Source organism: Bufo bufo, unplaced genomic scaffold (assembly GCF_905171765.1).
Source record: "Bufo bufo unplaced genomic scaffold, aBufBuf1.1, whole genome shotgun sequence".
NCBI lineage: Eukaryota > Metazoa > Chordata > Amphibia > Anura > Bufonidae > Bufo > Bufo bufo.
In genome coordinates, this window is record NW_024400319.1 from 1 (window position 1) to 25,769 (window position 25,769).

Consider the following 25,769-nt stretch of genomic DNA (forward strand, 5'->3'; position numbering starts at 1 on the left):
GTCAACGGTTATTCTAAGCTGAATGTACCTGCACTCGTCAGATCGCAGAAGATAAGCAGCTTAAGGCTTGGCAAGTACCAGCTTGGGAGACTGGTTGGGAATCCCTTGTTCCGTTGACTTTTTTTATTACTTTTATTTATCATAAAAAAAGCACAATGGATTGCAGTAGGGTGCTTGTCAACGGTTATTCTAAGCTGAATGTACCTGCACTCGTCAGATCGCAGAAGATAAGCAGCTTAAGGCTTGGCAAGTACCAGCTTGGGAGACTGGTTGGGAATCCCTTGTTCCGTTGACTTTTTTTATTACTTTTATTTATCATAAAAAAAGCACAATGGATTGCAGTAGGGTGCTTGTCAACGGTTATTCTAAGCTGAATGTACCTGCACTCGTCAGATCGCAGAAGATAAGCAGCTTAAGGCTTGGCAAGTACCAGCTTGAGAGACTGGTTGGGAATCCCTTGTTCGTTGACTTTTTTTATTACTTTTATTTATCATAAAAAAAGCACAATGGATTGCAGTAGGGTGTTTGTCAACGGTTATTCTAAGCTGAATGTACCTGCACTCGTCAGATCGCAGAAGATAAGCAGCTTAAGGCTTGGCAGACTGTTGGGAATCCCTTGTTCCGTTGACTTTTTTTCTTACTTTTATTTATCATAAAAAAAGCACAATGGATTGCAGTAGGGTGTTTGTCAACGGTTATTCTAAGCTGAATGTACCTGCACTCGTCAGATCGCAGAAGATAAGCAGCTTAAGGCTTGGCAAGTACCAGCTTGGGAGACTGGTTGGGAATCCCTTGTTCCGTTGACTTTTTTTCTTACTTTTATTTATCATAAAAAAAGCACAATGGATTGCAGTAGGGTGCTTGTCAACGGTTATTCTAAGCTGAATGTACCTGCACTCGTCAGATCGCAGAAGATAAGCAGCTTAAGGCTTGGAAAGTACCAGCTTGGGAGACTGGTTGGGAATCCCTTGTTCCGTTGACTTTTTTTATTACTTTTATTTATCATAAAAAAAGCACAATGGATTGCAGTAGGGTGCTTGTCAACGGTTATTTTAAGCTGAATGTACCTGCACTCGTCAGATCGCAGAAGATAAGCAGCTTAAGGCTTGGCAAGTACCAGCTTGGGAGACTGGTTGGGAATCCCTTGTTCCGTTGACTTTTTTTCTTACTTTTATTTATCATAAAAAAGCACAATGGATTGCAATAGGGTGTTTGTCAACGGTTATTCTAAGCTGAATGTACCTGCACTCGTCAGATCGCAGAAGATAAGCAGCTTAAGGCTTGGCAAGTACCAGCTTGGGAGACTGGTTGGGAATCCCTTGTTCCGTTGACTTTTTTTATTACTTTTATTTATCATAAAAAAAGCACAATGAATTGCAGTAGGGTGTTTGTCAACGGTTATTCTAAGCTGAATGTACCTGCACTCGTCAGATCGCAGAAGATAAGCAGCTTAAGGCTTGGCAAGTACCAGCTTGTGAGACTGGTTGGGAATCCCTTGTTCCGTTGCCTTTTTTTTCTTACTTTTATTTATCATAAAAAAAGCACAATGGATTGCAGTAGGGTGCTTGTCAACGCTTATTCTAAACTAAATGTCCCTGCACTCGTCAGATCGCAGATGATAATCAGCTTAAGGCTTGGCAAGTACCAGCTTGAGAGACTGGTTGGGAATACCTTGTTCCGTTGACTTTTTTTCTTACTTTTATTTATCATAAAAAAAGTGCAATGGATTGCAGTAGGGTGTTTGTCAACGGTTATTCTAAGCTGAATGTACCTGCACTCGTCAGATCGCAGAAGATAAGCAGCTTAAGGCTTGGCAAGTACCAGCTTGGCAGACTGTTGGGAATCCCTTGTTCCGTTGACTTTTTTTATTACTTTTATTTATCATAAAAAAAGCACAATGGATTGCAGTAGGGTGTTTGTCAACGGTTATTCTAAGCTGAATGTACCTGCACTCGTCAGATCGCAGAAGATAAGCAGCTTAAAGCTTGGCAAGTACCAGCTTGGGAGACTGGTTGGAATCCCTTGTTCCGTTGACTTTTTTTATTACTTTTATTTATCATAAAAAAAGCACAATGGATTGCAGTAGGGTGTTTGTCAACGGTTATTCTAAGCTGAATGTACCTGCACTCGTCAGATCGCAGAAGATAAGCAGCTTAAGGCTTGGCAAGTACCAGCTTGGGAGACTGGTTGGGAATCCCTTGTTCCGTTGACTTTTTTTATTACTTTTATTTATCATAAAAAAAGCACAATGGATTGCAGTAGGGTGTTTGTCAACGGTTATTCTAAGCTGAATGTACCTGCACTCGTCAGATCGCAGAAGATAAGCAGCTTAAGGCTTGGCAAGTACCAGCTTGGGAGACTGGTTGGGAATCCCTTGTTCCGTTGACTTTTTTTATTACTTTTATTTATCATAAAAAAAGCACAATGGATTGCAGTAGGGTGTTTGTCAACGGTTATTCTAAGCTGAATGTACCTGCACTCGTCAGATCGCAGAAGGTAAGCAGCTTAAGGCTTGGCAAGTACCAGCTTGAGAGACTGGTTGGGAATCCCTTGTTCCGTTGACTTTTTTTCTTACTTTTATTTATCATAAAAAAAGCACAATGGATTGCAGTAGGGTGCTTGTCAATGGTTATTCTTTTTTTTTTTTTATTTATATTTTTATTGTAAATTTCAATATATAACAGAGGGTAACAGAGGGTAACAGGTTACCAAGGTATAGGCTTGCAGGCCATGTCAAATAAGATATGATACAGAGATTGTACACTTTCATTGTAAAAATTACAACATGCATGAGTTAGCTCACAGTACAGTCATCTGCAATTTGAAAAGGATTTATGATGAATATTGTGTTTGCCAAACTGAGATCTAAGAAGAGGACGACATGACCTGGCACAAAGGGTCTTAGATCTTCCATGTGGAATATAAGAGTCTCCTGAACAAGACGCTAATTGCATTGGGAGAGTGTGGTATGTATGTCTTAAACCATTTAGACAACTGTGGGATATGCTAAGTTGTTAGGGATCTGTGTTGAGACCACAGGGACCATCTCTTTAGGAACATCAGGTGTGTACGGGATTCCCATGACGATAGTTCCTCAAACCTATAGATCTGATCTATTTTTTGGGTCCATTGTTCTTGGGAAGGGACTTCAGATTGCAGCCAAAATTTAGGGAGTAGGAGACGAGCCGCCAGTAGCATCTGTGAGAATACCAAGGGTGGCTTAGCTTTCTCCTTTTCTTGTGAGAGGGACAGTAGAGCTAGCTGGGGGGAAGGTTGGATCGAAGTGCCGCAGATTCGGTTGGCAACTGAGAAGATCTCACACCACCACTTATGTATAAGAGGGCAAGCCCACCAAATGTGGAGAAAGGTTCCTCTCTCCCCATGGCACCTCCAGCAAACGTCCGAAGCAGACACTGAAAATCTTGCTGTTTTGTCAGGCGTATTGTACCATCTGGTAAGGATTTTATATCCATTTTCCTGGAGTCTAACGCAGCGGGAGGCACCATGAGGGGACTGAAGTAGTTTAGGTAGATCTTCAAATGGAATTGTAATGTTCAAATCAGTTTCCCAATGTTTCACAAAGGATGGTTTAGCTATCATTGGAGGCAGCCGCAATTTACTGTATATCAGTGAAATGAGTTTTCTGGGTGTTGGGTGTATTGAAATCAAAGCTTCCAACCAAACCAAAGGACGAGACAGATCCCCTATTTTAATATGTTGTTTTAAGTAGGCTCTGAGGTAAGCAATAGAGAGGAAATCTCTCGGGTGGGGGTTGAGCAAGGCATTAGTTTCATTTAAGTCCATCCATCTTCCTATAGGGAGAACCAAGGAGGTTATAGGAGTTGAGGCGGAAATAAGTCCTGCTGAAGTTGATTTCCTGAGGGTAGAGGGGGCTGTATTTATAACATCAGACACAGATAAGGTGGGGGAAGGGTATGGGATGGAGCAGTGTGAAGAGGATAACCACTTCCAAGCTTCCAGAGTAGCTTTAACTATTGGGTAGTGAGGCACTAGGCCAGGGAGAACCAGTCTATGACCCAGGAGAAGTGATCTAGCTGGTCCGTTCAAAATATCTAGTTCTATCTGAACCACTGCGGAGGAAGGGGGAGAACGTAGCCAAGCTATTGCTCGTGAAAGGAGAATGGCTTTCCCGTATAGCTCAGGGTTTGGCAGGCCAATTCCCCCAGCATGTCTCGGCTTAGTGAGGAGAGCAGATGAAAGTCTCGCTTTCTTTCCGCACCAGATGAAGGATCTGAACTTTTGCATAATCGAATCATAATAGTGTTTTGGTACAGTTATGGGGAGTACTTGCTGTAGGTATGTGAGACGGGGAAGTATTAAGGAGGAAAGGAGGTTTTTGCGACCAAACCAGGACAGAGTTGGGTTAGAGCGGGCCAAGTTATCAATAGCTTCAAAAAGCGAGTTTTTTAAGGGGGTGTAGTTAAGAGAGAAAAGTTCAGATACTTCAGGACTAATCTTAACCCCCAAATATGTGATATTATGGGAGGACCAGTTAAATGGAGACTCTCTCATCAGTTGACTTTTGGTTGTCTGAGAGATGCCTAAGCAGAGGACTAGTGACTTGCTGGCATTAATTTTGAAATCTGACAAGACACTATACTTCTCAAGGTGAGTCTGAATCCGGGGCAAGGATACCTTCGGGTTAATTGTCATCATAAGAACATCATCTGCGAAGGCAGCTATTTTTTGTTCCCTGCCTCCCAAACATAGACCTACTACCTCCCGGTCCAATCTTATGGTTGCCAAGAGTGGCTCAAGGGCCAAAATAAATAAGAGGGGTGAAAGGGGGCAGCCTTGACGGGTCCCATTTCTAATGGGAAAAGGGGAGGATAGGTTACCATTAACTAATACTGAAGCTGTTGCATGTTCATACATCGAGAAAGTAGATTGAACAAAGGAATCAGGCAAACCAAAGCCCAGCATTGTTTGCTTTAAGTATAACCAATTAACCCTATCGAATGCTTTCTCAGCATCCGTGCTAAGTAAAAGCATAGGGGAGGAAATTTGTTTGGCATGGCAAAGAGTGTTTATCACTCTGGTGGTGTTATCCTTGCCTTCCCTGTTGCGGATAAAACCGACCTGGTCCCCATGAACAAGTTGAGGAAGAAGAATGGCTAACCTATTGGCTAACATCTTGGCCAGGAGCTTGAGGTCTATGTTTAGGAGGGAAATGGGCCTATAATTTGAACATAACTTAGCATCTTTCCCTTCCTTTGGAATAAGAGTAATGTGGGCCGCAGTCATATCTCTTGAGAGGGGAATTCCCTGGAAAGTCTGGTTACATACTTCCAAAAGATGGGGGAGAAGGAGTTCATGGAATTTTTTATAGTAAGCTAATGGCAAACCGTCCGGGCCTGGACTCTTTCCTGTCGGCATTTGGTGCATTGCTTTTTTAAGTTCAGATAAGGAAAAAGGGGATTCCAGACTGGATTTCTGCTCTGGAGAGATGTTAGGAAGTTTAGCAGCTTTCAGGAAAGAAGATGTAACGGAGGCACGAGTATTTGGGTCTGTGGCTGAGGGAAGGTTATATAAATCATTGTAAAATGAACGAAAATGGGCAGCAATCTGGTTAACTGAGAAGATAGGAGAGCCATCCTGCGAGGAAAGCTGGTGGACATGATTTGCTGATCTCCTCCCTTTAACTCTATTCATGACAAATTTTGTGGCTTTATCGCCATGTGCGAAAAATTTGTGCTGGAAACTCATGTAATATTTGGCCGCTCTAGAGGATAGGAGGGATCTTAGTTTGGCCCTATACTTCGATAATTCTTGGAATTCAGGGTCAGAGGGATTATTTTTGTGCTGCGACTCTAATCTCTGGATGTTTTTTAGTGTTTCATCAATTTCTCTTTCCCTTATTCTTTTTTGGTGGGTGCCAATATTGATGAATTGTCCCCTAATTACTGGTTTGTGAGCATCCCAAAGTGTGTTCACTGCTAATTCGGGGTTTTTGTTTAGTGAAAAATACTCAGTGATGTGTTTGGAAATTAAATCTACTGAGTCCTGGAAGCCCAGGAGGGATTCATTTAGGCGCCAGTTGAAGCACGAGGGCGTTTCGTTAGGGGCTGAGACAGAGAGAAATATAGGGGAGTGATCTGAAACGTGTATGGAGCCAATAGACGTCTCTCTACACAAGTGTAAGTGCTCTTTAGAGATAAAAAGGTAGTCTATTCTGTGATAGGTACCATGTGTTGGGGAGTAGAATGTGAAGTCTGAATCATTAGGGTGATGTGATCGCCAGACATCAATCAGGTGTAAATCCCATAGGGTATTTCTAATGGTTTTTAAAGCTTTATTTGAGTGGGAGGATTTGTGAGAAGAGGTATCCAGCTGTGGGAAAAGTGCTACGTTAAAGTCGCCCCCTGCTATTACTATACCCTCCTTAAATGATTCTATGACTGGGAATATGTCGGCAAACCACTGGGCCTGTTTAGAGTTAGGGACATATAAATTAATAAGGGTGTAAGTTTGAGGCCCTATAGTGCCTTTTAGTAGCATAAATCTCCCATCTGGGTCGAGGATTTGGCTAACAAATTTAAAGGGGATTTTCCTTTGCAAACCAATACTGACTCCACTAGAGGCCGAGGAACTACCCCCACAGTGATACCAATTGGAATAGTATGAAAATCGCATGTCAGGGTAGTGGTTGAAGCGGAAGTGTGTCTCTTGTAGGAAAATCACCCCAGCCCCGGCTTTTCTTAGAATGGTAAAGATTTGACTCAGTTTTGAAGGGGAATAAAAACCTTTAACATTGTAAGAGGCTACTGTCAGATCAGCCATTGGGTGTGGTGTGTGTGGTAGTACCTTGCTGCTGGTGTGACCTTCCCGGCGAGAATATAGCGGATTGGTGGTGATCCGCTGCTTCATACGTCTTGGAAGATGAAGTAGATAGGAGAGTATTCCTTTTCAGTGGAAGAAACAAATACCTTGGGTTAGGGATTAGGGGAGGGAACAGAATACAACAAGTTAAACAAACAACATAGTAGAGAGTAGACATTTTTAAATATGTCCTGATCGGGAGGGGGGTAATTGGTCTGTAGACCGGTTGGGAGATCGTATAACGCCCATGAGGAGGTATTAATAGGGCAAGAAAAGGATGGAAGGCCCTTAAGGCCAGTAGTGTTAGATGTATGAAATCACAATGGCTCTAAGATCTTAAATCAGAAAAGTGGGAGATTATGATTTCTAAAAAACAGCATCACATAAAGCATGCATGGATAGATCACTTATTACAATCTACTGTTCTTGAGAAAGGCTCCTCGGTGTAAGCTGCATGCCCCTTTTCTTGGAACGTGAGGACTTCGGTGTACGTGGCACTTCAAAGGGAGCCACCCTGGGGACATCAGGTAAGACATTTAAATCTTGAAAAAGTTCCCAGTTTTCAATCGGCAGTGCAGGTATATTCAGTAGCTCGTAGACAGCTGTGAGATCCGTGAAGGATGAGATGTTAACCCTCTTGCCCGCATATGTGAAAGCTAGGCCAAACGGATAAGACCAACGGTACAGCACTTTGTTAGAACGGAGCCAGTCTGTCAGGGGCTTGAGGGCCCTGCGTTTCTTCAAAGTTGAAGGAGCTAAGTCCTGGTATATATCAATCCTAGCATCTTCATATTCTATGTCATTGCGGTTACGAGCCGCCTCTAGAATGGCGGTTTTCACTTGAAAATTGAGAAATTTGCATATAATGTCCCTGGACGGTTCGGTCGGCTTAGGCTTTGGTCTCAAGGCTCTGTGAGCCCGTTCTATGACCACTTCGTGTGGGTAGTCAGGGCCCAGTAACGATCCACATATTTCAATAATAGTAGCCGAAATATCGCTGGGGGGGACCGATTCTGGCACTCCTCTAAATCTCAGGTTATTTCGGCGCCCCCTGTTTTCCTGATCTTCTAGGGAAGCATGGAGGTCATTCAAATACATTGCGCAGCGGCGAAAGGAATCTGTTACTGCAGACTGGTGGGTTAAGATGGCTGTTTGGTGCGATTCAAGGGTCTCCACACGCTCCCCAATATGCCTCACCTCGTGCCTGCAGGCTGACAGTTCTGCCAGGATCGGTTCCATTACTCTATTGAGAGCTCGGTCGAGGTATTTCCTTGTGATCGGCAACTCAGTAGTAGGATGGATATCCTCTGATCCGCTTTCTTCCTCCGATTGGGCAGATGCACGTTTCGGAGCTTTAGATTGCGGTGTCGGCGCCATCTTGGGCTCTCTGGCAGCTATCGTGGCGGCCGCTTTCTTGAGGAATTTCTCCATGTCTCCCCCAGGAATTTGATTTTTGGAGGTAGCAGGAGGATCACCGTGTCTGGCATTCCCGATTTTCACCATTCTTGCCACAATAAGCTAGTTTTAGCTGGCGTTAGGGACGATTCTCCTTACAGAGCAGAGAGCTATGCGACCATCTTCATCCGGCGCAAGCTCCGCCCCGTCAATGGTTATTCTAAGCTGAATGTACCTGCACTTGTCAGATTGCAGAAGATAAGCAGCTAAAGGCTGGGCAAGTACCAGCTTGGGAGACTGGTTGGGAATCCCTTGTTCCGTTGACTTTTTTTCTTACTTTTATTTATCATAAAAAAAGCACAATGGATTGCTTTAGGGTATTTGTCAATGGTTACTCTAAGCTGAATGTACCTGCACTTGTCAGATCGCCGAAGATAAGCAGCTTAAGGCTTGGCAAGTACCAGCTTGGGAGACTGGTTGGGAATCCCTTGTTCCGTTGTCTTTTTTTATTACTTTTATTTTTCATAAAAAAAGCACAATGGATTGCAGTAGGGTGCTTGTCAACGGTTATTCTAAGCTGAATGTACCTGCACTCGTCAGATTGCAGAAAATAAACAGCTTAAGGCTTGGCAAGTACCAGCTTGGGAGTCTGGTTGGGAATCCCTTGTTCCATTGACTTTTTTTCTTACTTTTATTTATCATAAAAAAAGCACAATGGATTGCAGTAGGGTGTTTGTCAACGGTTATTCTAAGCTGAATGTACCTGCACTCGTCAGATTGCAGAAGATAAGCAGCTTAAGGCTTGGCAAGTACAAGCTTGGGAGACTGGTTGGGAATCCCTTGTTCCGTTGACTTTTTTTCTTATTTTTTTTATCATAAAAAAGCACAATGGATTGCAGTAGGGTGCTTGTCAACTGTTATTTTAAGCTGAATGTACCTGCACTCGTCAGATCGCAGAAGATAAGCAGCTTAAGGCTTGGCAAGTACCAGCTTGGGAGACTTGTTGGGAATCCCTTGTTCCGTTGACTTTTATTTATCATAAAAAAAGCACAATGGATTGCAGTACGGTGTTTGTCAATGGTTATTCTAAGCTGAATGTACCTGCACTCGTCAGATCGCAGATGATAAGCAGCTTAAGGCTTGGCAAGTACCAGCTTGGGAGACTGGTCGGGAATCCCTTGTTCCGTGGACTTTTTTTATTACTTTTATTTATCATAAAAAAAGCACAATGGATTGCAGTAGGGTGCTTGTCAACGGTTATTCTAAGCTGAATGTACCTGCACTCATCAGATCGCAGAAGATAAGCAGCTTAAGGCTTGGCAAGTACCAGCTTGGGAGACTGGTTGGGAGTCCCTTGTTCCGTTGACTTTTTTTATTACTTTTATTTATCATAAAAAAAGCACAATAGATTGCAGTAGGGTGTTTGTCAACGGTTATTCTAAGCTGAATGTACCTGCACTCGTCAGATCGCAGAAGATAAGCAGCTTAAGGCTTGGCAAGTACCAGCTTGGGAGACTGGTTGGGAATCCCTTGTTCCGTTGACTTTTTTTATTACTTTTATTTATCATAAAAAAGCACAATGGATTGCAGTAGGGTGCTTGTCAACGGTTATTCTAAGCTGAATGTACCTGCACTCGTCAGATTGCAGAAGATAAACAGCTTAAGGCTTGGCAAGTACCAGCTTGGGAGTCTGGTTGGGAATCCCTTGTTCCATTGACTTTTTTTCTTACTTTTATTTATCATAAAAAAAGCACAATGGATTGCAGTAGGGTGTTTGTCAATGGTATTCTAAGCTGAATGTACCTGCACTCGTCAGATCGCAGAAGATAAGCAGCTTAAGGCTTGGCAAGTACCAGCTTGGGAGACTGGTTGGGAATCCCTTGTTCCGTTGACTTTTTTTATTACTTTTATTTATCATAAAAAAAGCACAATGGATTGCAGTAGGGTGCTTGTCAACGGTTATTCTAAGCTGAATGTACCTGCACTCGTCAGATCGCAGAAAATAAGCAGCTTAAGGCTTGGCAAGTACCAGCTTGGGAGACTGGTTGGGAATCCCTTGTTCCATTGACTTTTTTTCTTACTTTTATTTATCATAAAAAAAGCACAATGGATTGCAGTAGGGTGTTTGTCAACGGTTATTCTAAGCTGAATGTACCTGCACTCGTCAGATCGCAGAAGATAAGCAGCTTAAGGCTTGGCAAGTACAAGCTTGGGAGACTGGTTGGGAATCCCTTGTTCCGTTGACTTTTTTTCTTATTTTTATTTATCATAAAAAAAGCACAATGGATTGCAGTAGGGTGCTTGTCAACTGTTATTCTAAGCTGAATGTACCTGCACTCGTCAGATCGCAGAAGATAAGCAGCTTAAGGCTTGGCAAGTACCAGCTTGGGAGACTGGTTGGGAATCCCTTGTTCCGTTGACTTTTTTTATTACTTTTATTTATCATAAAAAAAGCACAATGGATTGCAGTAGGGTGCTTGTCAACGGTTATTCTAAGCTGAATGTACCTGCACTCATCAGATCGCAGAAGATAAGCAGCTTAAGGCTTGGCAAGTACCAGCTTGGGAGACTGGTTGGGAATCCCTTGTTCCGTTGACTTTTTTTATTACTTTTATTTATCATAAAAAAAGCACAATGGATTGCAGTAGGGTGTTTGTCAACGGTTATTCTAAGCTGAATGTACCTGCACTCGTCAGATCGCAGAAGATAAGCAGCTTAAGGCTTGGCAAGTACCAGCTTGGGAGACTGGTTGGGAATCCTTTGTTCCGTTAACTTTTTTTCTTACTTTTATTTATCATAAAAAAAGCACAATGGATTGCAGTAGGGTGCTTGTCAACGGTTATTCTAAGCTGAATGTACCTGCACTCGTCAGATCGCAGAAGATAAGCAGCTTAAGGCTTGGGAGACTGGTTGGGAATCCCTTGTTCCGTTGACTTTTTTTATTACTTTTATTTATCATAAAAAAAGCACAATGGATTGCAGTAGGGTGCTTGTCAATGGTTTTTCAAAGCTGAATGTACCTGCACTCGTCAGATTGCAGAAAATAAACAGCTTAAGGCTTGGCAAGTACCAGCTTGGGAGTCTGGTTGGGAATCCCTTGTTCCATTGACTTTTTTTCTTACTTTTATTTATCATAAAAAAAGCACAATGGATTGCAGTAGGGTGTTTGTCAACGGTTATTCTAAGCTGAATGTACCTGCACTCGTCAGATCGCAGAAGATAAGCAGCTTAAGGCTTGGCAAGTACAAGCTTGGGAGACTGGTTGGGAATCCCTTGTTCCGTTGACTTTTTTTCTTACTTTTATTTATCATAAAAAAGCACAATGGATTGCAGTAGGGTGCTTGTCAACTGTTATTCTAAGCTGAATGTACCTGCACTCGTCAGATCGCAGAAGATAAGCAGCTTAAGGCTTGGCAAGTACCAGCTTGGGAGACTGGTTGGGAATCCCTTGTTCCGTTGACTTTTTTATTACTTTTATTTATCATAAAAAAAGCACAATGGATTGCAGTAGGGTGTTTGTCAATGGTTATTCTAAGCTGAATGTACCTGCACTCGTCAGATCGCAGAAGATAAGCAGCTTAAGGCTTGGCAAGTACCAGCTTGGGAGACTGGTTGGGAATCCCTTGTTCCGTTGACTTTTTTTCTTACTTTTATTTATCATAAAAAAAGCACAATGGATTGCAGTAGGGTGCTTGTCAACGGTTATTCTAAGCTGAATGTACCTGCACTCGTCAGATCGCAGAAGATAAGCAGCTTAAGGCTTGGCAAGTACCAGCTTGGGAGACTGGTTGGGAATCCCTTGTTCCGTTGACTTTTTTTCTTACTTTTATTTATCATAAAAAAGCACAATGGATTGCAGTAGGGTGCTTGTCAACGGTTATTCTAAGCTGAATGTACCTGCACTCGTCAGATCGCAGAAGATAAGCAGCTTAAGGCTTGGCAAGTACCAGCTTGGGAGACTGGTTGGGAATCCCTTGTTACGTTGACTTTTTTTCTTACTTTTATTTATCATAAAAAAAGCACAATGGATTGCAGTAGGGTGTTTGTCAACGGTTATTCTAAGCTGAATGTACCTGCACTCGTCAGATCGCAGAAGATAAGCAGCTTAAGGCTTGGCAAGTACCAGCTTGGGAGACTGGTTGGGAATCCCTTGTTCCGTTGACTTTTTTTATTACTTTTATTTATCATAAAAAAAGCACAATGGATTGCAGTAGGGTGCTTGTCAACGGTTATTCTAAGCTGAATGTACCTGCACTCGTCAGATCGCAGAAGATAAGCAGCTTAAGGCTTGGCAAGTACCAGCTTGGGAGACTGGTTGGGAATCCCTTGTTCCGTTGACTTTTTTTATTACTTTTATTTATCATAAAAAAAGCACAATGGATTGCAGTAGGGTGTTTGTCAACGGTTATTCTAAGCTGAATGTACCTGCACTCGTCAGATCGCAGAAGATAAGCAGCTTAAGGCTTGGCAAGTACCAGCTTGGGAGACTGTTGGGAATCCCTTGTTCCGTTGACTTTTTTTCTTACTTTTATTTATCATAAAAAAAGCACAATGGATTGCAGTAGGGTGTTTGTCAACGGTTATTCTAAGCTGAATGTACCTGCACTCGTCAGATCGCAGAAGATAAGCAGCTTAAGGCTTGGCAAGTACCAGCTTGGGAGACTGGTTGGGAATCCCTTGTTCCGTTGACTTTTTTTCTTACTTTTATTTATCATAAAAAAAGCACAATGGATTGCAGTAGGGTGCTTGTCAACGGTTATTCTAAGCTGAATGTACCTGCACTCGTCAGATCGCAGAAGATAAGCAGCTTAAGGCTTGGCAAGTACCAGCTTGGGAGACTGGTTGGGAATCCCTTGTTCCGTTGACTTTTTTTATTACTTTTATTTATCATAAAAAAAGCACAATGGATTGCAGTAGGGTGCTTGTCAACGGTTATTCTAAGCTGAATGTACCTGCACTCGTCAGATCGCAGAAGATAAGCAGCTTAAGGCTTGGCAAGTACCAGCTTGGGAGACTGGTTGGGAATCCCTTGTTCCATTGACTTTTTTTCTTACTTTTATTTATCATAAAAAAAGCACAATGGATTGCAGTAGGGTGTTTGTCAACGGTTATTCTAAGCTGAATGTACCTGCACTCGTCAGATCGCAGAAGATAAGCAGCTTAAGGCTTGGCAAGTACCAGCTTGGAGACTGGTTGGGAATCCCTTGTTCCGTTGACTTTTTTTCTTACTTTTATTTATCATAAAAAAAGCACAATGGATTGCAGTAGGGTGCTTGTCAACGGTTATTCTAAGCTGAATGTACCTGCACTCGTCAGATCGCAGAAGATAAGCAGCTTAAGGCTTGGCAAGTACCAGCTTGGGAGACTGGTTGGGAATCCCTTGTTCCGTTGACTTTTTTTATTACTTTTATTTATCATAAAAAAAGCACAATGGATTGCAGTAGGGTGCTTGTCAACGGTTATTCTAAGCTGAATGTACCTGCACTCGTCAGATCGCAGAAGATAAGCAGCTTAAGGCTTGGCAAGTACCAGCTTGGGAGACTGGTTGGGAATCCCTTGTTCCGTTGACTTTTTTTATTACTTTTATTTATCATAAAAAAAGCACAATGGATTGCAGTAGGGTGTTTGTCAACGGTTATTCTAAGCTGAATGTACCTGCACTCGTCAGATCGCAGAAGATAAGCAGCTTAAGGCTTGGCAAGTACCAGCTTGGGAGACTGGTTGGGAATCCCTTGTTCCGTTGACTTTTTTTATTACTTTTATTTATCATAAAAAAGCACAATGGATTGCAGTAGGGTGCTTGTCAACGGTTATTCTAAGCTGAATGTACCTGCACTCGTCAGATCGCAGAAGATAAGCAGCTTAAGGCTTGGCAAGTACCAGCTTGGGAGACTGGTTGGGAATCCCTTGTTCCGTTGACTTTTTTTCTTACTTTTATTTATCATAAAAAAAGCACAATGGATTGCAGTAGGGTGCTTGTCAACGGTTATTCTAAGCTGAATGTACCTGCACTCGTCAGATCGCAGAAGATAAGCAGCTTAAGGCTTGGCAAGTACCAGCTTGGGAGACTGGTTGGGAATCCCTTGTTCCGTTGACTTTTATTTATCATAAAAAAAGCACAATGGATTGCAGTACGGTGTTTGTCAATGGTTATTCTAAGCTGAATGTACCTGCACTCGTCAGATCGCAGAAGATAAGCAGCTTAAGGCTTGGCAAGTACCAGCTTGGGAGACTGGTTGGGAATCCCTTGTTCCGTGGACTTTTTTTATTACTTTTATTTATCATAAAAAAAGCACAATGGATTGCAGTAGGGTGCTTGTCAACGGTTATTCTAAGCTGAATGTACCTGCACTCGTCAGATCGCAGAAGATAAGCAGCTTAAGGCTTGGCAAGTACCAGCTTGGGAGACTGGTTGGGAATCCCTTGTTCCGTTGACTTTTTTTATTACTTTTATTTATCATAAAAAAAGCACAATGGATTGCAGTAGGGTGTTTGTCAACGGTTATTCTAAGCTGAATGTACCTGCACTCGTCAGATCGCAGAAGATAAGCAGCTTAAGGCTTGGCAAGTACCAGCTTGGGAGACTGGTTGGGAATCCCTTGTTCCGTTGACTTTTTTTCTTACTTTTATTTATCATAAAAAAGCACAATGGATTGCAGTAGGGTGCTTGTCAACGGTTATTCTAAGCTGAATGTACCTGCACTCGTCAGATCGCAGAAGATAAGCAGCTTAAGGCTTGGCAAGTACCAGCTTGGGAGACTGGTTGGGAATCCCTTGTTCCGTTGACTTTTTTTCTTACTTTTATTTATCATAAAAAAAGCACAATGGATTGCAGTAGGGTGTTTGTCAACGGTTATTCTAAGCTGAATGTACCTGCACTCGTCAGATCGCAGAAGATAAGCAGCTTAAGGCTTGGCAAGTACCAGCTTGGGAGACTGGTTGGGAATCCCTTGTTCCGTTGACTTTTTTTATTACTTTTATTTATCATAAAAAAAGCACAATGGATTGCAGTAGGGTGCTTGTCAACGGTTATTCTAAGCTGAATGTACCTGCACTCGTCAGATCGCAGAAGATAAGCAGCTTAAGGCTTGGCAAGTACCAGCTTGGGAGACTGGTTGGGAATCCCTTGTTCCGTTGACTTTTTTTCTTACTTTTATTTATCATAAAAAAAGCACAATGGATTGCAGTAGGGTGTTTGTCAACGGTTATTCTAAGCTGAATGTACCTGCACTCGTCAGATCGCAGAAGATAAGCAGCTTAAGGCTTGGCAAGTACCAGCTTGGGAGACTGGTTGGGAATCCCTTGTTCCGTTGACTTTTTTTCTTACTTTTATTTATCATAAAAAAAGCACAATGGATTGCAGTAGGGTGCTTGTCAACGGTTATTCTAAGCTGAATGTACCTGCACTCGTCAGATCGCAGAAGATAAGCAGCTTAAGGCTTGGCAAGTACCAGCTTGGGAGACTGGTTGGGAATCCCTTGTTCCGTTGACTTTTTTTATTACTTTTATTTATCATAAAAAAAGCACAATGGATTGCAGTAGGGTGCTTGTCAACGGTTATTCTAAGCTGAATGTACCTGCACTCGTCAGATCGCAGAAGATAAGCAGCTTAAGGCTTGGCAAGTACCAGCTTGGGAGACTGGTTGGGAATCCCTTGTTCCGTTGACTTTTTTTCTTACTTTTATTTATCATAAAAAAAGCACAATGGATTGCAGTAGGGTGTTTGTCAACGGTTATTCTAAGCTGAATGTACCTGCACTCGTCAGATCGCAGAAGATAAGCAGCTTAAGGCTTGGCAAGTACCAGCTTGGGAGACTGGTTGGGAATCCCTTGTTCCGTTGACTTTTTTTCTTACTTTTATTTATCATAAAAAAAGCACAATGGATTGCAGTAGGGTGCTTGTCAACGGTTATTCTAAGCTGAATGTACCTGCACTCGTCAGATCGCAGAAGATAAGCAGCTTAAGGCTTGGCAAGTACCAGCTTGGGAGACTGGTTGGGAATCCCTTGTTCCGTTGACTTTTTTTATTACTTTTATTTATCATAAAAAAAGCACAATGGATTGCAGTAGGGTGCTTGTCAACGGTTATTCTAAGCTGAATGTACCTGCACTCGTCAGATCGCAGAAGATAAGCAGCTTAAGGCTTGGCAAGTACCAGCTTGGGAGACTGGTTGGGAATCCCTTGTTCCGTTGACTTTTTTTCTTACTTTTATTTATCATAAAAAAGCACAATGGATTGCAGTAGGGTGCTTGTCAACGGTTATTCTAAGCTGAATGTACCTGCACTCGTCAGATCGCAGAAGATAAGCAGCTTAAGGCTTGGCAAGTACCAGCTTGGGAGACTGGTTGGGAATCCCTTGTTCCGTTGACTTTTTTTATTACTTTTATTTATCATAAAAAAAGCACAATGGATTGCAGTAGGGTGCTTGTCAACGGTTATTCTAAGCTGAATGTACCTGCACTCGTCAGATCGCAGAAGATAAGCAGCTTAAGGCTTGGCAAGTACCAGCTTGGGAGACTGGTTGGGAATCCCTTGTTCCGTTGACTTTTTTTATTACTTTTATTTATCATAAAAAAAGCACAATGGATTGCAGTAGGGTGCTTGTCAACGGTTATTCTAAGCTGAATGTACCTGCACTCGTCAGATCGCAGAAGATAAGCAGCTTAAGGCTTGGCAAGTACCAGCTTGGGAGACTGGTTGGGAATCCCTTGTTCCGTTGACTTTTTTTCTTACTTTTATTTATCATAAAAAAAGCACAATGGATTGCAGTAGGGTGTTTGTCAACGGTTATTCTAAGCTGAATGTACCTGCACTCGTCAGATCGCAGAAGATAAGCAGCTTAAGGCTTGGCAAGTACCAGCTTGGGAGACTGGTTGGGAATCCCTTGTTCCGTTGACTTTTTTTCTTACTTTTATTTATCATAAAAAAAGCACAATGGATTGCAGTAGGGTGCTTGTCAACGGTTATTCTAAGCTGAATGTACCTGCACTCGTCAGATCGCAGAAGATAAGCAGCTTAAGGCTTGGCAAGTACCAGCTTGGGAGACTGGTTGGGAATCCCTTGTTCCGTTGACTTTTTTTCTTACTTTTATTTATCATAAAAAAAGCACAATGGATTGCAGTAGGGTGCTTGTCAACTGTTATTCTAAGCTGAATGTACCTGCACTCGTCAGATCGCAGAAGATAAGCAGCTTAAGGCTTGGCAAGTACCAGCTTGGGAGACTGGTTGGGAATCCCTTGTTCCGTTGACTTTTTTTATTACTTTTATTTATCATAAAAAAAGCACAATGGATTGCAGTAGGGTGCTTGTCAACGGTTATTCTAAGCTGAATGTACCTGCACTCGTCAGATCGCAGAAGATAAGCAGCTTAAGGCTTGGCAAGTACCAGCTTGGGAGACTGGTTGGGAATCCCTTGTTCCGTTGACTTTTTTTATTACTTTTATTTATCATAAAAAAAGCACAATGGATTGCAGTAGGGTGTTTGTCAACGGTTATTCTAAGCTGAATGTACCTGCACTCGTCAGATCGCAGAAGATAAGCAGCTTAAGGCTTGGCAAGTACCAGCTTGGGAGACTGGTTGGGAATCCCTTGTTCCGTTGACTTTTTTTATTACTTTTATTTATCATAAAAAAAGCACAATGGATTGCAGTAGGGTGTTTGTCAACGGTTATTCTAAGCTGAATGTACCTGCACTCGTCAGATCGCAGAAGATAAGCAGCTTAAGGCTTGGCAAGTACCAGCTTGGGAGACTGGTTGGGAATCCCTTGTTCCGTTGACTTTTTTTCTTACTTTTATTTATCATAAAAAAAGCACAATGGATTGCAGTAGGGTGCTTGTCAACGGTTATTCTAAGCTGAATGTACCTGCACTCGTCAGATCGCAGAAGATAAGCAGCTTAAGGCTTGGCAAGTACCAGCTTGGGAGACTGGTTGGGAATCCCTTGTTCCGTTGACTTTTTTTATTACTTTTATTTATCATAAAAAAAGCACAATGGATTGCAGTAGGGTGCTTGTCAACGGTTATTCTAAGCTGAATGTACCTGCACTCGTCAGATCGCAGAAGATAAGCAGCTTAAGGCTTGGCAAGTACCAGCTTGGAGACTGGTTGGGAATCCCTTGTTCCGTTGACTTTTTTTCTTACTTTTATTTATCATAAAAAAAGCACAATGGATTGCAGTAGGGTGCTTGTCAACGGTTATTCTAAGCTGAATGTACCTGCACTCGTCAGATCGCAGAAGATAAGCAGCTTAAGGCTTGGCAAGTACCAGCTTGGGAGACTGGTTGGGAATCCCTTGTTCCGTTGACTTTTTTTATTACTTTTATTTATCATAAAAAAAGCACAATGGATTGCAGTAGGGTGCTTGTCAACGGTTATTCTAAGCTGAATGTACCTGCACTCGTCAGATCGCAGAAGATAAGCAGCTTAAGGCTTGGCAAGTACCAGCTTGGGAGACTGGTTGGGAATCCCTTGTTCCGTTGACTTTTTTTATTACTTTTATTTATCATAAAAAAAGCACAATGGATTGCAGTAGGGTGTTTGTCAACGGTTATTCTAAGCTGAATGTACCTGCACTCGTCAGATCGCAGAAGATAAGCAGCTTAAGGCTTGGCAAGTACCAGCTTGGGAGACTGGTTGGGAATCCCTTGTTCCGTTGACTTTTTTTATTACTTTTATTTATCATAAAAAAAGCACAATGGATTGCAGTAGGGTGCTTGTCAACGGTTATTCTAAGCTGAATGTACCTGCACTCGTCAGATCGCAGAAGATAAGCAGCTTAAGGCTTGGCAAGTACCAGCTTGGGAGACTGGTTGGGAATCCCTTGTTCCGTTGACTTTTTTTCTTACTTTTATTTATCATAAAAAAAGCACAATGGATTGCAGTAGGGTGTTTGTCAACGGTTATTCTAAGCTGAATGTACCTGCACTCGTCAGATCGCAGAAGATAAGCAGCTTAAGGCTTGGCAAGTACCAGCTTGGGAGACTGGTTGGGAATCCCTTGTTCCGTTGACTTTTTTTATTACTTTTATTTATCATAAAAAAAGCACAATGGATTGCAGTAGGGTGTTTGTCAACGGTTATTCTAAGCTGAATGTACCTGCACTCGTCAGATCGCAGAAGATAAGCAGCTTAAGGCTTGGCAAGTACCAGCTTGGGAGACTGGTTGGGAATCCCTTGTTCCGTTGACTTTTTTTATTACTTTTATTTATCATAAAAAAAGCACAATGGATTGCAGTAGGGTGCTTGTCAACGGTTATTCTAAGCTGAATGTACCTGCACTCGTCAGATCGCAGAAGATAAGCAGCTTAAGGCTTGGCAAGTACCAGCTTGGGAGACTGGTTGGGAATCCCTTGTTCCGTTGACTTTTTTTATTACTTTTATTTATCATAAAAAAAGCACAATGGATTGCAGTAGGGTGTTTGTCAACGGTTATTCTAAGCTGAATGTACCTGCACTCGTCAGATCGCAGAAGATAAGCAGCTTAAGGCTTGGCAAGTACCAGCTTGGGAGACTGGTTGGGAATCCCTTGTTCCGTTGACTTTTTTTATTACTTTTATTTATCATAAAAAAGCACAATGGATTGCAGTAGGGTGCTTGTCAACGGTTATTCTAAGCTGAATGTACCTGCACTCGTCAGATCGCAGAAGATAAGCAGCTTAAGGCTTGGCAAGTACCAGCTTGGGAGACTGGTTGGGAATCCCTTGTTCCGTTGACTTTTTTTCTTACTTTTATTTATCATAAAAAAAGCACAATGGATTGCAGTAGGGTGTTTGTCAACGGTTATTCTAAGCTGAATGTACCTGCACTCGTCAGATCGCAGAAGATAAGCAGCTTAAGGCTTGGCAAGTACCAGCTTGGGAGACTGGTTGGGAATCCCTTGTTCCGTTGACTTTTTTTATTACTTTTATTTATCATAAAAAAAGCACAATGGATTGCAGTAGGGTGCTTGTCAACGGTTATTCTAAGCTGAATGTACCTGCACTCGTCAGATCGCAGAAGATAAGCAGCTTAAGGCTTGGCAAGTACCAGCTTGGGAGACTGGTTGGGAATCCCTTGTTCCGTTGACTTTTTTTCTTACTTTTATTTATCATAAAAAAAGCACAATGGATTGCAGTAGGGTGTTTGTCAACGGTTATTCTAAGCTGAATGTACCTGCACTCGTCAGATCGCAGAAGATAAGCAGCTTAAGGCTTGGCAAGTACCAGCTTGGGAGACTGGTTGGGAATCCCTTGTTCCGTTGACTTTTTTTATTACTTTTATTTATCATAAAAAAAGCACAATGGATTGCAGTAGGGTGCTTGTCAACGGTTATTCTAAGCTGAATGTACCTGCACTCGTCAGATCGCAGAAGATAAGCAGCTTAAGGCTTGGCAAGTACCAGCTTGGGAGACTGGTTGGGAATCCCTTGTTCCGTTGACTTTTTTTATTACTTTTATTTATCATAAAAAAAGCACAATGGATTGCAGTAGGGTGTTTGTCAACGGTTATTCTAAGCTGAATGTACCTGCACTCGTCAGATCGCAGAAGATAAGCAGCTTAAGGCTTGGCAAGTACCAGCTTGGGAGACTGGTTGGGAATCCCTTGTTCCGTTGACTTTTTTTATTACTTTTATTTATCATAAAAAAAGCACAATGGATTGCAGTAGGGTGTTTGTCAACGGTTATTCTAAGCTGAATGTACCTGCACTCGTCAGATCGCAGAAGATAAGCAGCTTAAGGCTTGGCAAGTACCAGCTTGGGAGACTGGTTGGGAATCCCTTGTTCCGTTGACTTTTTTTATTACTTTTATTTATCATAAAAAAAGCACAATGGATTGCAGTAGGGTGCTTGTCAACGGTTATTCTAAGCTGAATGTACCTGCACTCGTCAGATCGCAGAAGATAAGCAGCTTAAGGCTTGGCAAGTACCAGCTTGGGAGACTGGTTGGGAATCCCTTGTTCCGTTGACTTTTTTTCTTACTTTTATTTATCATAAAAAAAGCACAATGGATTGCAGTAGGGTGCTTGTCAACGGTTATTCTAAGCTGAATGTACCTGCACTCGTCAGATCGCAGAAGATAAGCAGCTTAAGGCTTGGCAAGTACCAGCTTGGGAGACTGGTTGGGAATCCCTTGTTCCGTTGACTTTTTTTATTACTTTTATTTATCATAAAAAAAGCACAATGGATTGCAGTAGGGTGTTTGTCAACGGTTATTCTAAGCTGAATGTACCTGCACTCGTCAGATCGCAGAAGATAAGCAGCTTAAGGCTTGGCAAGTACCAGCTTGGGAGACTGGTTGGGAATCCCTTGTTCCGTTGACTTTTTTTCTTACTTTTATTTATCATAAAAAAGCACAATGGATTGCAGTAGGGTGCTTGTCAACGGTTATTCTAAGCTGAATGTACCTGCACTCGTCAGATCGCAGAAGATAAGCAGCTTAAGGCTTGGCAAGTACCAGCTTGGGAGACTGGTTGGGAATCCCTTGTTCCGTTGACTTTTTTTCTTACTTTTATTTATCATAAAAAAGCACAATGGATTGCAGTAGGGTGTTTGTCAACGGTTATTCTAAGCTGAATGTACCTGCACTCGTCAGATCGCAGAAGATAAGCAGCTTAAGGCTTGGCAAGTACCAGCTTGGGAGACTGGTTGGGAATCCCTTGTTCCGTTGACTTTTTTTATTACTTTTATTTATCATAAAAAAAGCACAATGGATTGCAGTAGGGTGTTTGTCAACGGTTATTCTAAGCTGAATGTACCTGCACTCGTCAGATCGCAGAAGATAAGCAGCTTAAGGCTTGGCAAGTACCAGCTTGGGAGACTGGTTGGGAATCCCTTGTTCCGTTGACTTTTTTTATTACTTTTATTTATCATAAAAAAAGCACAATGGATTGCAGTAGGGTGCTTGTCAACGGTTATTCTAAGCTGAATGTACCTGCACTCGTCAGATCGCAGAAGATAAGCAGCTTAAGGCTTGGCAAGTACCAGCTTGGGAGACTGGTTGGGAATCCCTTGTTCCGTTGACTTTTTTTATTACTTTTATTTATCATAAAAAAAGCACAATGGATTGCAGTAGGGTGTTTGTCAACGGTTATTCTAAGCTGAATGTACCTGCACTCGTCAGATCGCAGAAGATAAGCAGCTTAAGGCTTGGCAAGTACCAGCTTGGGAGACTGGTTGGGAATCCCTTGTTCCGTTGACTTTTTTTCTTACTTTTATTTATCATAAAAAAAGCACAATGGATTGCAGTAGGGTGCTTGTCAACGGTTATTCTAAGCTGAATGTACCTGCACTCGTCAGATCGCAGAAGATAAGCAGCTTAAGGCTTGGCAAGTACCAGCTTGGGAGACTGGTTGGGAATCCCTTGTTCCGTTGACTTTTTTTATTACTTTTATTTATCATAAAAAAAGCACAATGGATTGCAGTAGGGTGCTTGTCAACGGTTATTCTAAGCTGAATGTACCTGCACTCGTCAGATCGCAGAAGATAAGCAGCTTAAGGCTTGGCAAGTACCAGCTTGGGAGACTGGTTGGGAATCCCTTGTTCCGTTGACTTTTTTTATTACTTTTATTTATCATAAAAAAAGCACAATGGATTGCAGTAGGGTGTTTGTCAACGGTTATTCTAAGCTGAATGTACCTGCACTCGTCAGATCGCAGAAGATAAGCAGCTTAAGGCTTGGCAAGTACCAGCTTGGGAGACTGGTTGGGAATCCCTTGTTCCGTTGACTTTTTTTATTACTTTTATTTATCATAAAAAAAGCACAATGGATTGCAGTAGGGTGTTTGTCAACGGTTATTCTAAGCTGAATGTACCTGCACTCGTCAGATCGCAGAAGATAAGCAGCTTAAGGCTTGGCAAGTACCAGCTTGGGAGACTGGTTGGGAATCCCTTGTTCCGTTGACTTTTTTTCTTACTTTTATTTATCATAAAAAAAGCACAATGGATTGCAGTAGGGTGTTTGTCAACGGTTATTCTAAGCTGAATGTACCTGCACTCGTCAGATCGCAGAAGATAAGCAGCTTAAGGCTTGGCAAGTACCAGCTTGGGAGACTGGTTGGGAATCCCTTGTTCCGTTGACTTTTTTTATTACTTTTATTTATCATAAAAAAAGCACAATGGATTGCAGTAGGGTGCTTGTCAACGGTTATTCTAAGCTGAATGTACCTGCACTCGTCAGATCGCAGAAGATAAGCAGCTTAAGGCTTGGCAAGTACCAGCTTGGGAGACTGGTTGGGAATCCCTTGTTCCGTTGACTTTTTTTATTACTTTTATTTATCATAAAAAAAGCACAATGGATTGCAGTAGGGTGCTTGTCAACGGTTATTCTAAGCTGAATGTACCTGCACTCGTCAGATCGCAGAAGATAAGCAGCTTAAGGCTTGGCAAGTACCAGCTTGGGAGACTGGTTGGGAATCCCTTGTTCCGTTGACTTTTTTTATTACTTTTATTTATCATAAAAAAAGCACAATGGATTGCAGTAGGGTGTTTGTCAACGGTTATTCTAAGCTGAATGTACCTGCACTCGTCAGATCGCAGAAGATAAGCAGCTTAAGGCTTGGCAAGTACCAGCTTGGGAGACTGGTTGGGAATCCCTTGTTCCGTTGACTTTTTTTATTACTTTTATTTATCATAAAAAAAGCACAATGGATTGCAGTAGGGTGCTTGTCAACGGTTATTCTAAGCTGAATGTACCTGCACTCGTCAGATCGCAGAAGATAAGCAGCTTAAGGCTTGGCAAGTACCAGCTTGGGAGACTGGTTGGGAATCCCTTGTTCCGTTGACTTTTTTTATTACTTTTATTTATCATAAAAAAAGCACAATGGATTGCAGTAGGGTGTTTGTCAACGGTTATTCTAAGCTGAATGTACCTGCACTCGTCAGATCGCAGAAGATAAGCAGCTTAAGGCTTGGCAAGTACCAGCTTGGGAGACTGGTTGGGAATCCCTTGTTCCGTTGACTTTTTTTATTACTTTTATTTATCATAAAAAAAGCACAATGGATTGCAGTAGGGTGCTTGTCAACGGTTATTCTAAGCTGAATGTACCTGCACTCGTCAGATCGCAGAAGATAAGCAGCTTAAGGCTTGGCAAGTACCAGCTTGGGAGACTGGTTGGGAATCCCTTGTTCCGTTGACTTTTTTTATTACTTTTATTTATCATAAAAAAAGCACAATGGATTGCAGTAGGGTGTTTGTCAACGGTTATTCTAAGCTGAATGTACCTGCACTCGTCAGATCGCAGAAGATAAGCAGCTTAAGGCTTGGCAAGTACCAGCTTGGGAGACTGGTTGGGAATCCCTTGTTCCGTTGACTTTTTTTATTACTTTTATTTATCATAAAAAAAGCACAATGGATTGCAGTAGGGTGCTTGTCAACGGTTATTCTAAGCTGAATGTACCTGCACTCGTCAGATCGCAGAAGATAAGCAGCTTAAGGCTTGGCAAGTACCAGCTTGGGAGACTGGTTGGGAATCCCTTGTTCCGTTGACTTTTTTTATTACTTTTATTTATCATAAAAAAAGCACAATGGATTGCAGTAGGGTGCTTGTCAACGGTTATTCTAAGCTGAATGTACCTGCACTCGTCAGATCGCAGAAGATAAGCAGCTTAAGGCTTGGCAAGTACCAGCTTGGGAGACTGGTTGGGAATCCCTTGTTCCGTTGACTTTTTTTATTACTTTTATTTATCATAAAAAAAGCACAATGGATTGCAGTAGGGTGTTTGTCAACGGTTATTCTAAGCTGAATGTACCTGCACTCGTCAGATCGCAGAAGATAAGCAGCTTAAGGCTTGGCAAGTACCAGCTTGGGAGACTGGTTGGGAATCCCTTGTTCCGTTGACTTTTTTTCTTACTTTTATTTATCATAAAAAAAGCACAATGGATTGCAGTAGGGTGTTTGTCAACGGTTATTCTAAGCTGAATGTACCTGCACTCGTCAGATCGCAGAAGATAAGCAGCTTAAGGCTTGGCAAGTACCAGCTTGGGAGACTGGTTGGGAATCCCTTGTTCCGTTGACTTTTTTTATTACTTTTATTTATCATAAAAAAAGCACAATGGATTGCAGTAGGGTGCTTGTCAACGGTTATTCTAAGCTGAATGTACCTGCACTCGTCAGATCGCAGAAGATAAGCAGCTTAAGGCTTGGCAAGTACCAGCTTGGGAGACTGGTTGGGAATCCCTTGTTCCGTTGACTTTTTTTATTACTTTTATTTATCATAAAAAAAGCACAATGGATTGCAGTAGGGTGCTTGTCAACGGTTATTCTAAGCTGAATGTACCTGCACTCGTCAGATCGCAGAAGATAAGCAGCTTAAGGCTTGGCAAGTACCAGCTTGGGAGACTGGTTGGGAATCCCTTGTTCCGTTGACTTTTTTTATTACTTTTATTTATCATAAAAAAAGCACAATGGATTGCAGTAGGGTGCTTGTCAACGGTTATTCTAAGCTGAATGTACCTGCACTCGTCAGATCGCAGAAGATAAGCAGCTTAAGGCTTGGCAAGTACCAGCTTGGGAGACTGGTTGGGAATCCCTTGTTCCGTTGACTTTTTTTATTACTTTT

The 25,769-nt window shown here is 42.0% G+C and overlaps 102 pseudogenes; all 102 read left to right on the plus strand.

Annotated features, from left to right (window-relative positions):
- On the plus strand, positions 1–119 carry LOC120984072 (annotated as a pseudogene).
- Positions 120–176: 57 nt separating this feature from the next.
- On the plus strand, positions 177–295 carry LOC120984084 (annotated as a pseudogene).
- Positions 296–687: 392 nt separating this feature from the next.
- LOC120984095 lies at positions 688–806 on the plus strand (annotated as a pseudogene).
- A 57-nt stretch (positions 807–863) lies between these two features.
- Positions 864–982, plus strand: LOC120984044 (annotated as a pseudogene).
- Positions 983–1,039: 57 nt separating this feature from the next.
- On the plus strand, positions 1,040–1,158 carry LOC120984041 (annotated as a pseudogene).
- Positions 1,159–1,214: 56 nt separating this feature from the next.
- Positions 1,215–1,333, plus strand: LOC120983939 (annotated as a pseudogene).
- A 410-nt stretch (positions 1,334–1,743) lies between these two features.
- Positions 1,744–1,861, plus strand: LOC120984062 (annotated as a pseudogene).
- Positions 1,862–2,093: 232 nt separating this feature from the next.
- On the plus strand, positions 2,094–2,212 carry LOC120983950 (annotated as a pseudogene).
- Positions 2,213–2,269: 57 nt separating this feature from the next.
- LOC120983961 lies at positions 2,270–2,388 on the plus strand (annotated as a pseudogene).
- Positions 2,389–2,445: 57 nt separating this feature from the next.
- On the plus strand, positions 2,446–2,564 carry LOC120984053 (annotated as a pseudogene).
- Positions 2,565–8,970: 6,406 nt separating this feature from the next.
- LOC120984058 lies at positions 8,971–9,089 on the plus strand (annotated as a pseudogene).
- A 55-nt stretch (positions 9,090–9,144) lies between these two features.
- LOC120984060 lies at positions 9,145–9,263 on the plus strand (annotated as a pseudogene).
- A 221-nt stretch (positions 9,264–9,484) lies between these two features.
- Positions 9,485–9,603, plus strand: LOC120984037 (annotated as a pseudogene).
- Positions 9,604–9,660: 57 nt separating this feature from the next.
- Positions 9,661–9,779, plus strand: LOC120983972 (annotated as a pseudogene).
- A 232-nt stretch (positions 9,780–10,011) lies between these two features.
- On the plus strand, positions 10,012–10,129 carry LOC120984059 (annotated as a pseudogene).
- A 57-nt stretch (positions 10,130–10,186) lies between these two features.
- On the plus strand, positions 10,187–10,305 carry LOC120984045 (annotated as a pseudogene).
- A 57-nt stretch (positions 10,306–10,362) lies between these two features.
- Positions 10,363–10,481, plus strand: LOC120984042 (annotated as a pseudogene).
- Positions 10,482–10,538: 57 nt separating this feature from the next.
- LOC120984054 lies at positions 10,539–10,657 on the plus strand (annotated as a pseudogene).
- Positions 10,658–10,714: 57 nt separating this feature from the next.
- Positions 10,715–10,833, plus strand: LOC120983933 (annotated as a pseudogene).
- A 57-nt stretch (positions 10,834–10,890) lies between these two features.
- On the plus strand, positions 10,891–11,009 carry LOC120984057 (annotated as a pseudogene).
- A 394-nt stretch (positions 11,010–11,403) lies between these two features.
- On the plus strand, positions 11,404–11,522 carry LOC120984043 (annotated as a pseudogene).
- A 56-nt stretch (positions 11,523–11,578) lies between these two features.
- LOC120984055 lies at positions 11,579–11,697 on the plus strand (annotated as a pseudogene).
- Positions 11,698–11,753: 56 nt separating this feature from the next.
- LOC120984039 lies at positions 11,754–11,872 on the plus strand (annotated as a pseudogene).
- Positions 11,873–11,929: 57 nt separating this feature from the next.
- Positions 11,930–12,048, plus strand: LOC120983983 (annotated as a pseudogene).
- Positions 12,049–12,104: 56 nt separating this feature from the next.
- Positions 12,105–12,223, plus strand: LOC120984048 (annotated as a pseudogene).
- A 57-nt stretch (positions 12,224–12,280) lies between these two features.
- On the plus strand, positions 12,281–12,399 carry LOC120983994 (annotated as a pseudogene).
- A 57-nt stretch (positions 12,400–12,456) lies between these two features.
- On the plus strand, positions 12,457–12,575 carry LOC120984005 (annotated as a pseudogene).
- Positions 12,576–12,632: 57 nt separating this feature from the next.
- Positions 12,633–12,750, plus strand: LOC120984047 (annotated as a pseudogene).
- A 57-nt stretch (positions 12,751–12,807) lies between these two features.
- On the plus strand, positions 12,808–12,926 carry LOC120984016 (annotated as a pseudogene).
- Positions 12,927–12,983: 57 nt separating this feature from the next.
- On the plus strand, positions 12,984–13,102 carry LOC120984027 (annotated as a pseudogene).
- Positions 13,103–13,159: 57 nt separating this feature from the next.
- Positions 13,160–13,278, plus strand: LOC120984046 (annotated as a pseudogene).
- Positions 13,279–13,335: 57 nt separating this feature from the next.
- On the plus strand, positions 13,336–13,453 carry LOC120984051 (annotated as a pseudogene).
- A 57-nt stretch (positions 13,454–13,510) lies between these two features.
- On the plus strand, positions 13,511–13,629 carry LOC120984038 (annotated as a pseudogene).
- Positions 13,630–13,686: 57 nt separating this feature from the next.
- On the plus strand, positions 13,687–13,805 carry LOC120984050 (annotated as a pseudogene).
- A 57-nt stretch (positions 13,806–13,862) lies between these two features.
- Positions 13,863–13,981, plus strand: LOC120984061 (annotated as a pseudogene).
- Positions 13,982–14,037: 56 nt separating this feature from the next.
- Positions 14,038–14,156, plus strand: LOC120984063 (annotated as a pseudogene).
- A 57-nt stretch (positions 14,157–14,213) lies between these two features.
- Positions 14,214–14,332, plus strand: LOC120984064 (annotated as a pseudogene).
- Positions 14,333–14,377: 45 nt separating this feature from the next.
- On the plus strand, positions 14,378–14,496 carry LOC120984049 (annotated as a pseudogene).
- A 57-nt stretch (positions 14,497–14,553) lies between these two features.
- Positions 14,554–14,672, plus strand: LOC120984065 (annotated as a pseudogene).
- A 57-nt stretch (positions 14,673–14,729) lies between these two features.
- LOC120984066 lies at positions 14,730–14,848 on the plus strand (annotated as a pseudogene).
- Positions 14,849–14,904: 56 nt separating this feature from the next.
- On the plus strand, positions 14,905–15,023 carry LOC120984067 (annotated as a pseudogene).
- Positions 15,024–15,080: 57 nt separating this feature from the next.
- LOC120984068 lies at positions 15,081–15,199 on the plus strand (annotated as a pseudogene).
- A 57-nt stretch (positions 15,200–15,256) lies between these two features.
- LOC120984070 lies at positions 15,257–15,375 on the plus strand (annotated as a pseudogene).
- Positions 15,376–15,432: 57 nt separating this feature from the next.
- On the plus strand, positions 15,433–15,551 carry LOC120984071 (annotated as a pseudogene).
- Positions 15,552–15,608: 57 nt separating this feature from the next.
- LOC120984073 lies at positions 15,609–15,727 on the plus strand (annotated as a pseudogene).
- Positions 15,728–15,784: 57 nt separating this feature from the next.
- On the plus strand, positions 15,785–15,903 carry LOC120984074 (annotated as a pseudogene).
- Positions 15,904–15,960: 57 nt separating this feature from the next.
- Positions 15,961–16,079, plus strand: LOC120984076 (annotated as a pseudogene).
- A 57-nt stretch (positions 16,080–16,136) lies between these two features.
- Positions 16,137–16,255, plus strand: LOC120984077 (annotated as a pseudogene).
- A 57-nt stretch (positions 16,256–16,312) lies between these two features.
- Positions 16,313–16,431, plus strand: LOC120984078 (annotated as a pseudogene).
- Positions 16,432–16,487: 56 nt separating this feature from the next.
- Positions 16,488–16,606, plus strand: LOC120984079 (annotated as a pseudogene).
- Positions 16,607–16,663: 57 nt separating this feature from the next.
- LOC120984080 lies at positions 16,664–16,782 on the plus strand (annotated as a pseudogene).
- Positions 16,783–16,839: 57 nt separating this feature from the next.
- On the plus strand, positions 16,840–16,958 carry LOC120984081 (annotated as a pseudogene).
- Positions 16,959–17,015: 57 nt separating this feature from the next.
- Positions 17,016–17,134, plus strand: LOC120984082 (annotated as a pseudogene).
- Positions 17,135–17,191: 57 nt separating this feature from the next.
- On the plus strand, positions 17,192–17,310 carry LOC120984083 (annotated as a pseudogene).
- A 57-nt stretch (positions 17,311–17,367) lies between these two features.
- On the plus strand, positions 17,368–17,486 carry LOC120984056 (annotated as a pseudogene).
- Positions 17,487–17,543: 57 nt separating this feature from the next.
- Positions 17,544–17,662, plus strand: LOC120984085 (annotated as a pseudogene).
- Positions 17,663–17,719: 57 nt separating this feature from the next.
- On the plus strand, positions 17,720–17,838 carry LOC120984086 (annotated as a pseudogene).
- A 57-nt stretch (positions 17,839–17,895) lies between these two features.
- Positions 17,896–18,014, plus strand: LOC120984087 (annotated as a pseudogene).
- Positions 18,015–18,071: 57 nt separating this feature from the next.
- On the plus strand, positions 18,072–18,190 carry LOC120984088 (annotated as a pseudogene).
- Positions 18,191–18,247: 57 nt separating this feature from the next.
- On the plus strand, positions 18,248–18,365 carry LOC120984052 (annotated as a pseudogene).
- A 57-nt stretch (positions 18,366–18,422) lies between these two features.
- On the plus strand, positions 18,423–18,541 carry LOC120984089 (annotated as a pseudogene).
- A 57-nt stretch (positions 18,542–18,598) lies between these two features.
- Positions 18,599–18,717, plus strand: LOC120984090 (annotated as a pseudogene).
- Positions 18,718–18,774: 57 nt separating this feature from the next.
- LOC120984091 lies at positions 18,775–18,893 on the plus strand (annotated as a pseudogene).
- Positions 18,894–18,950: 57 nt separating this feature from the next.
- Positions 18,951–19,069, plus strand: LOC120984092 (annotated as a pseudogene).
- A 57-nt stretch (positions 19,070–19,126) lies between these two features.
- LOC120984093 lies at positions 19,127–19,245 on the plus strand (annotated as a pseudogene).
- Positions 19,246–19,302: 57 nt separating this feature from the next.
- Positions 19,303–19,421, plus strand: LOC120984094 (annotated as a pseudogene).
- Positions 19,422–19,478: 57 nt separating this feature from the next.
- On the plus strand, positions 19,479–19,597 carry LOC120984096 (annotated as a pseudogene).
- Positions 19,598–19,654: 57 nt separating this feature from the next.
- LOC120984097 lies at positions 19,655–19,773 on the plus strand (annotated as a pseudogene).
- Positions 19,774–19,829: 56 nt separating this feature from the next.
- On the plus strand, positions 19,830–19,948 carry LOC120984098 (annotated as a pseudogene).
- Positions 19,949–20,005: 57 nt separating this feature from the next.
- On the plus strand, positions 20,006–20,124 carry LOC120984099 (annotated as a pseudogene).
- A 57-nt stretch (positions 20,125–20,181) lies between these two features.
- On the plus strand, positions 20,182–20,300 carry LOC120984100 (annotated as a pseudogene).
- A 57-nt stretch (positions 20,301–20,357) lies between these two features.
- Positions 20,358–20,476, plus strand: LOC120983934 (annotated as a pseudogene).
- A 57-nt stretch (positions 20,477–20,533) lies between these two features.
- On the plus strand, positions 20,534–20,652 carry LOC120983935 (annotated as a pseudogene).
- A 57-nt stretch (positions 20,653–20,709) lies between these two features.
- LOC120983936 lies at positions 20,710–20,828 on the plus strand (annotated as a pseudogene).
- A 57-nt stretch (positions 20,829–20,885) lies between these two features.
- On the plus strand, positions 20,886–21,004 carry LOC120983937 (annotated as a pseudogene).
- Positions 21,005–21,061: 57 nt separating this feature from the next.
- LOC120983938 lies at positions 21,062–21,180 on the plus strand (annotated as a pseudogene).
- Positions 21,181–21,237: 57 nt separating this feature from the next.
- On the plus strand, positions 21,238–21,356 carry LOC120983940 (annotated as a pseudogene).
- A 57-nt stretch (positions 21,357–21,413) lies between these two features.
- On the plus strand, positions 21,414–21,532 carry LOC120983941 (annotated as a pseudogene).
- A 56-nt stretch (positions 21,533–21,588) lies between these two features.
- LOC120983942 lies at positions 21,589–21,707 on the plus strand (annotated as a pseudogene).
- Positions 21,708–21,763: 56 nt separating this feature from the next.
- Positions 21,764–21,882, plus strand: LOC120983943 (annotated as a pseudogene).
- A 57-nt stretch (positions 21,883–21,939) lies between these two features.
- On the plus strand, positions 21,940–22,058 carry LOC120983944 (annotated as a pseudogene).
- Positions 22,059–22,115: 57 nt separating this feature from the next.
- Positions 22,116–22,234, plus strand: LOC120983945 (annotated as a pseudogene).
- Positions 22,235–22,291: 57 nt separating this feature from the next.
- On the plus strand, positions 22,292–22,410 carry LOC120983946 (annotated as a pseudogene).
- Positions 22,411–22,467: 57 nt separating this feature from the next.
- On the plus strand, positions 22,468–22,586 carry LOC120983947 (annotated as a pseudogene).
- A 57-nt stretch (positions 22,587–22,643) lies between these two features.
- LOC120983948 lies at positions 22,644–22,762 on the plus strand (annotated as a pseudogene).
- Positions 22,763–22,819: 57 nt separating this feature from the next.
- On the plus strand, positions 22,820–22,938 carry LOC120983949 (annotated as a pseudogene).
- Positions 22,939–22,995: 57 nt separating this feature from the next.
- Positions 22,996–23,114, plus strand: LOC120983951 (annotated as a pseudogene).
- Positions 23,115–23,171: 57 nt separating this feature from the next.
- LOC120983952 lies at positions 23,172–23,290 on the plus strand (annotated as a pseudogene).
- A 57-nt stretch (positions 23,291–23,347) lies between these two features.
- On the plus strand, positions 23,348–23,466 carry LOC120983953 (annotated as a pseudogene).
- A 57-nt stretch (positions 23,467–23,523) lies between these two features.
- LOC120983954 lies at positions 23,524–23,642 on the plus strand (annotated as a pseudogene).
- Positions 23,643–23,699: 57 nt separating this feature from the next.
- LOC120983955 lies at positions 23,700–23,818 on the plus strand (annotated as a pseudogene).
- A 57-nt stretch (positions 23,819–23,875) lies between these two features.
- Positions 23,876–23,994, plus strand: LOC120983956 (annotated as a pseudogene).
- A 57-nt stretch (positions 23,995–24,051) lies between these two features.
- On the plus strand, positions 24,052–24,170 carry LOC120983957 (annotated as a pseudogene).
- A 57-nt stretch (positions 24,171–24,227) lies between these two features.
- Positions 24,228–24,346, plus strand: LOC120983958 (annotated as a pseudogene).
- A 57-nt stretch (positions 24,347–24,403) lies between these two features.
- LOC120983959 lies at positions 24,404–24,522 on the plus strand (annotated as a pseudogene).
- A 57-nt stretch (positions 24,523–24,579) lies between these two features.
- LOC120983960 lies at positions 24,580–24,698 on the plus strand (annotated as a pseudogene).
- A 57-nt stretch (positions 24,699–24,755) lies between these two features.
- On the plus strand, positions 24,756–24,874 carry LOC120983962 (annotated as a pseudogene).
- Positions 24,875–24,931: 57 nt separating this feature from the next.
- On the plus strand, positions 24,932–25,050 carry LOC120983963 (annotated as a pseudogene).
- Positions 25,051–25,107: 57 nt separating this feature from the next.
- LOC120983964 lies at positions 25,108–25,226 on the plus strand (annotated as a pseudogene).
- Positions 25,227–25,283: 57 nt separating this feature from the next.
- Positions 25,284–25,402, plus strand: LOC120983965 (annotated as a pseudogene).
- Positions 25,403–25,459: 57 nt separating this feature from the next.
- On the plus strand, positions 25,460–25,578 carry LOC120983966 (annotated as a pseudogene).
- A 57-nt stretch (positions 25,579–25,635) lies between these two features.
- Positions 25,636–25,754, plus strand: LOC120983967 (annotated as a pseudogene).
- Positions 25,755–25,769: the final 15 nt, after the last annotated feature.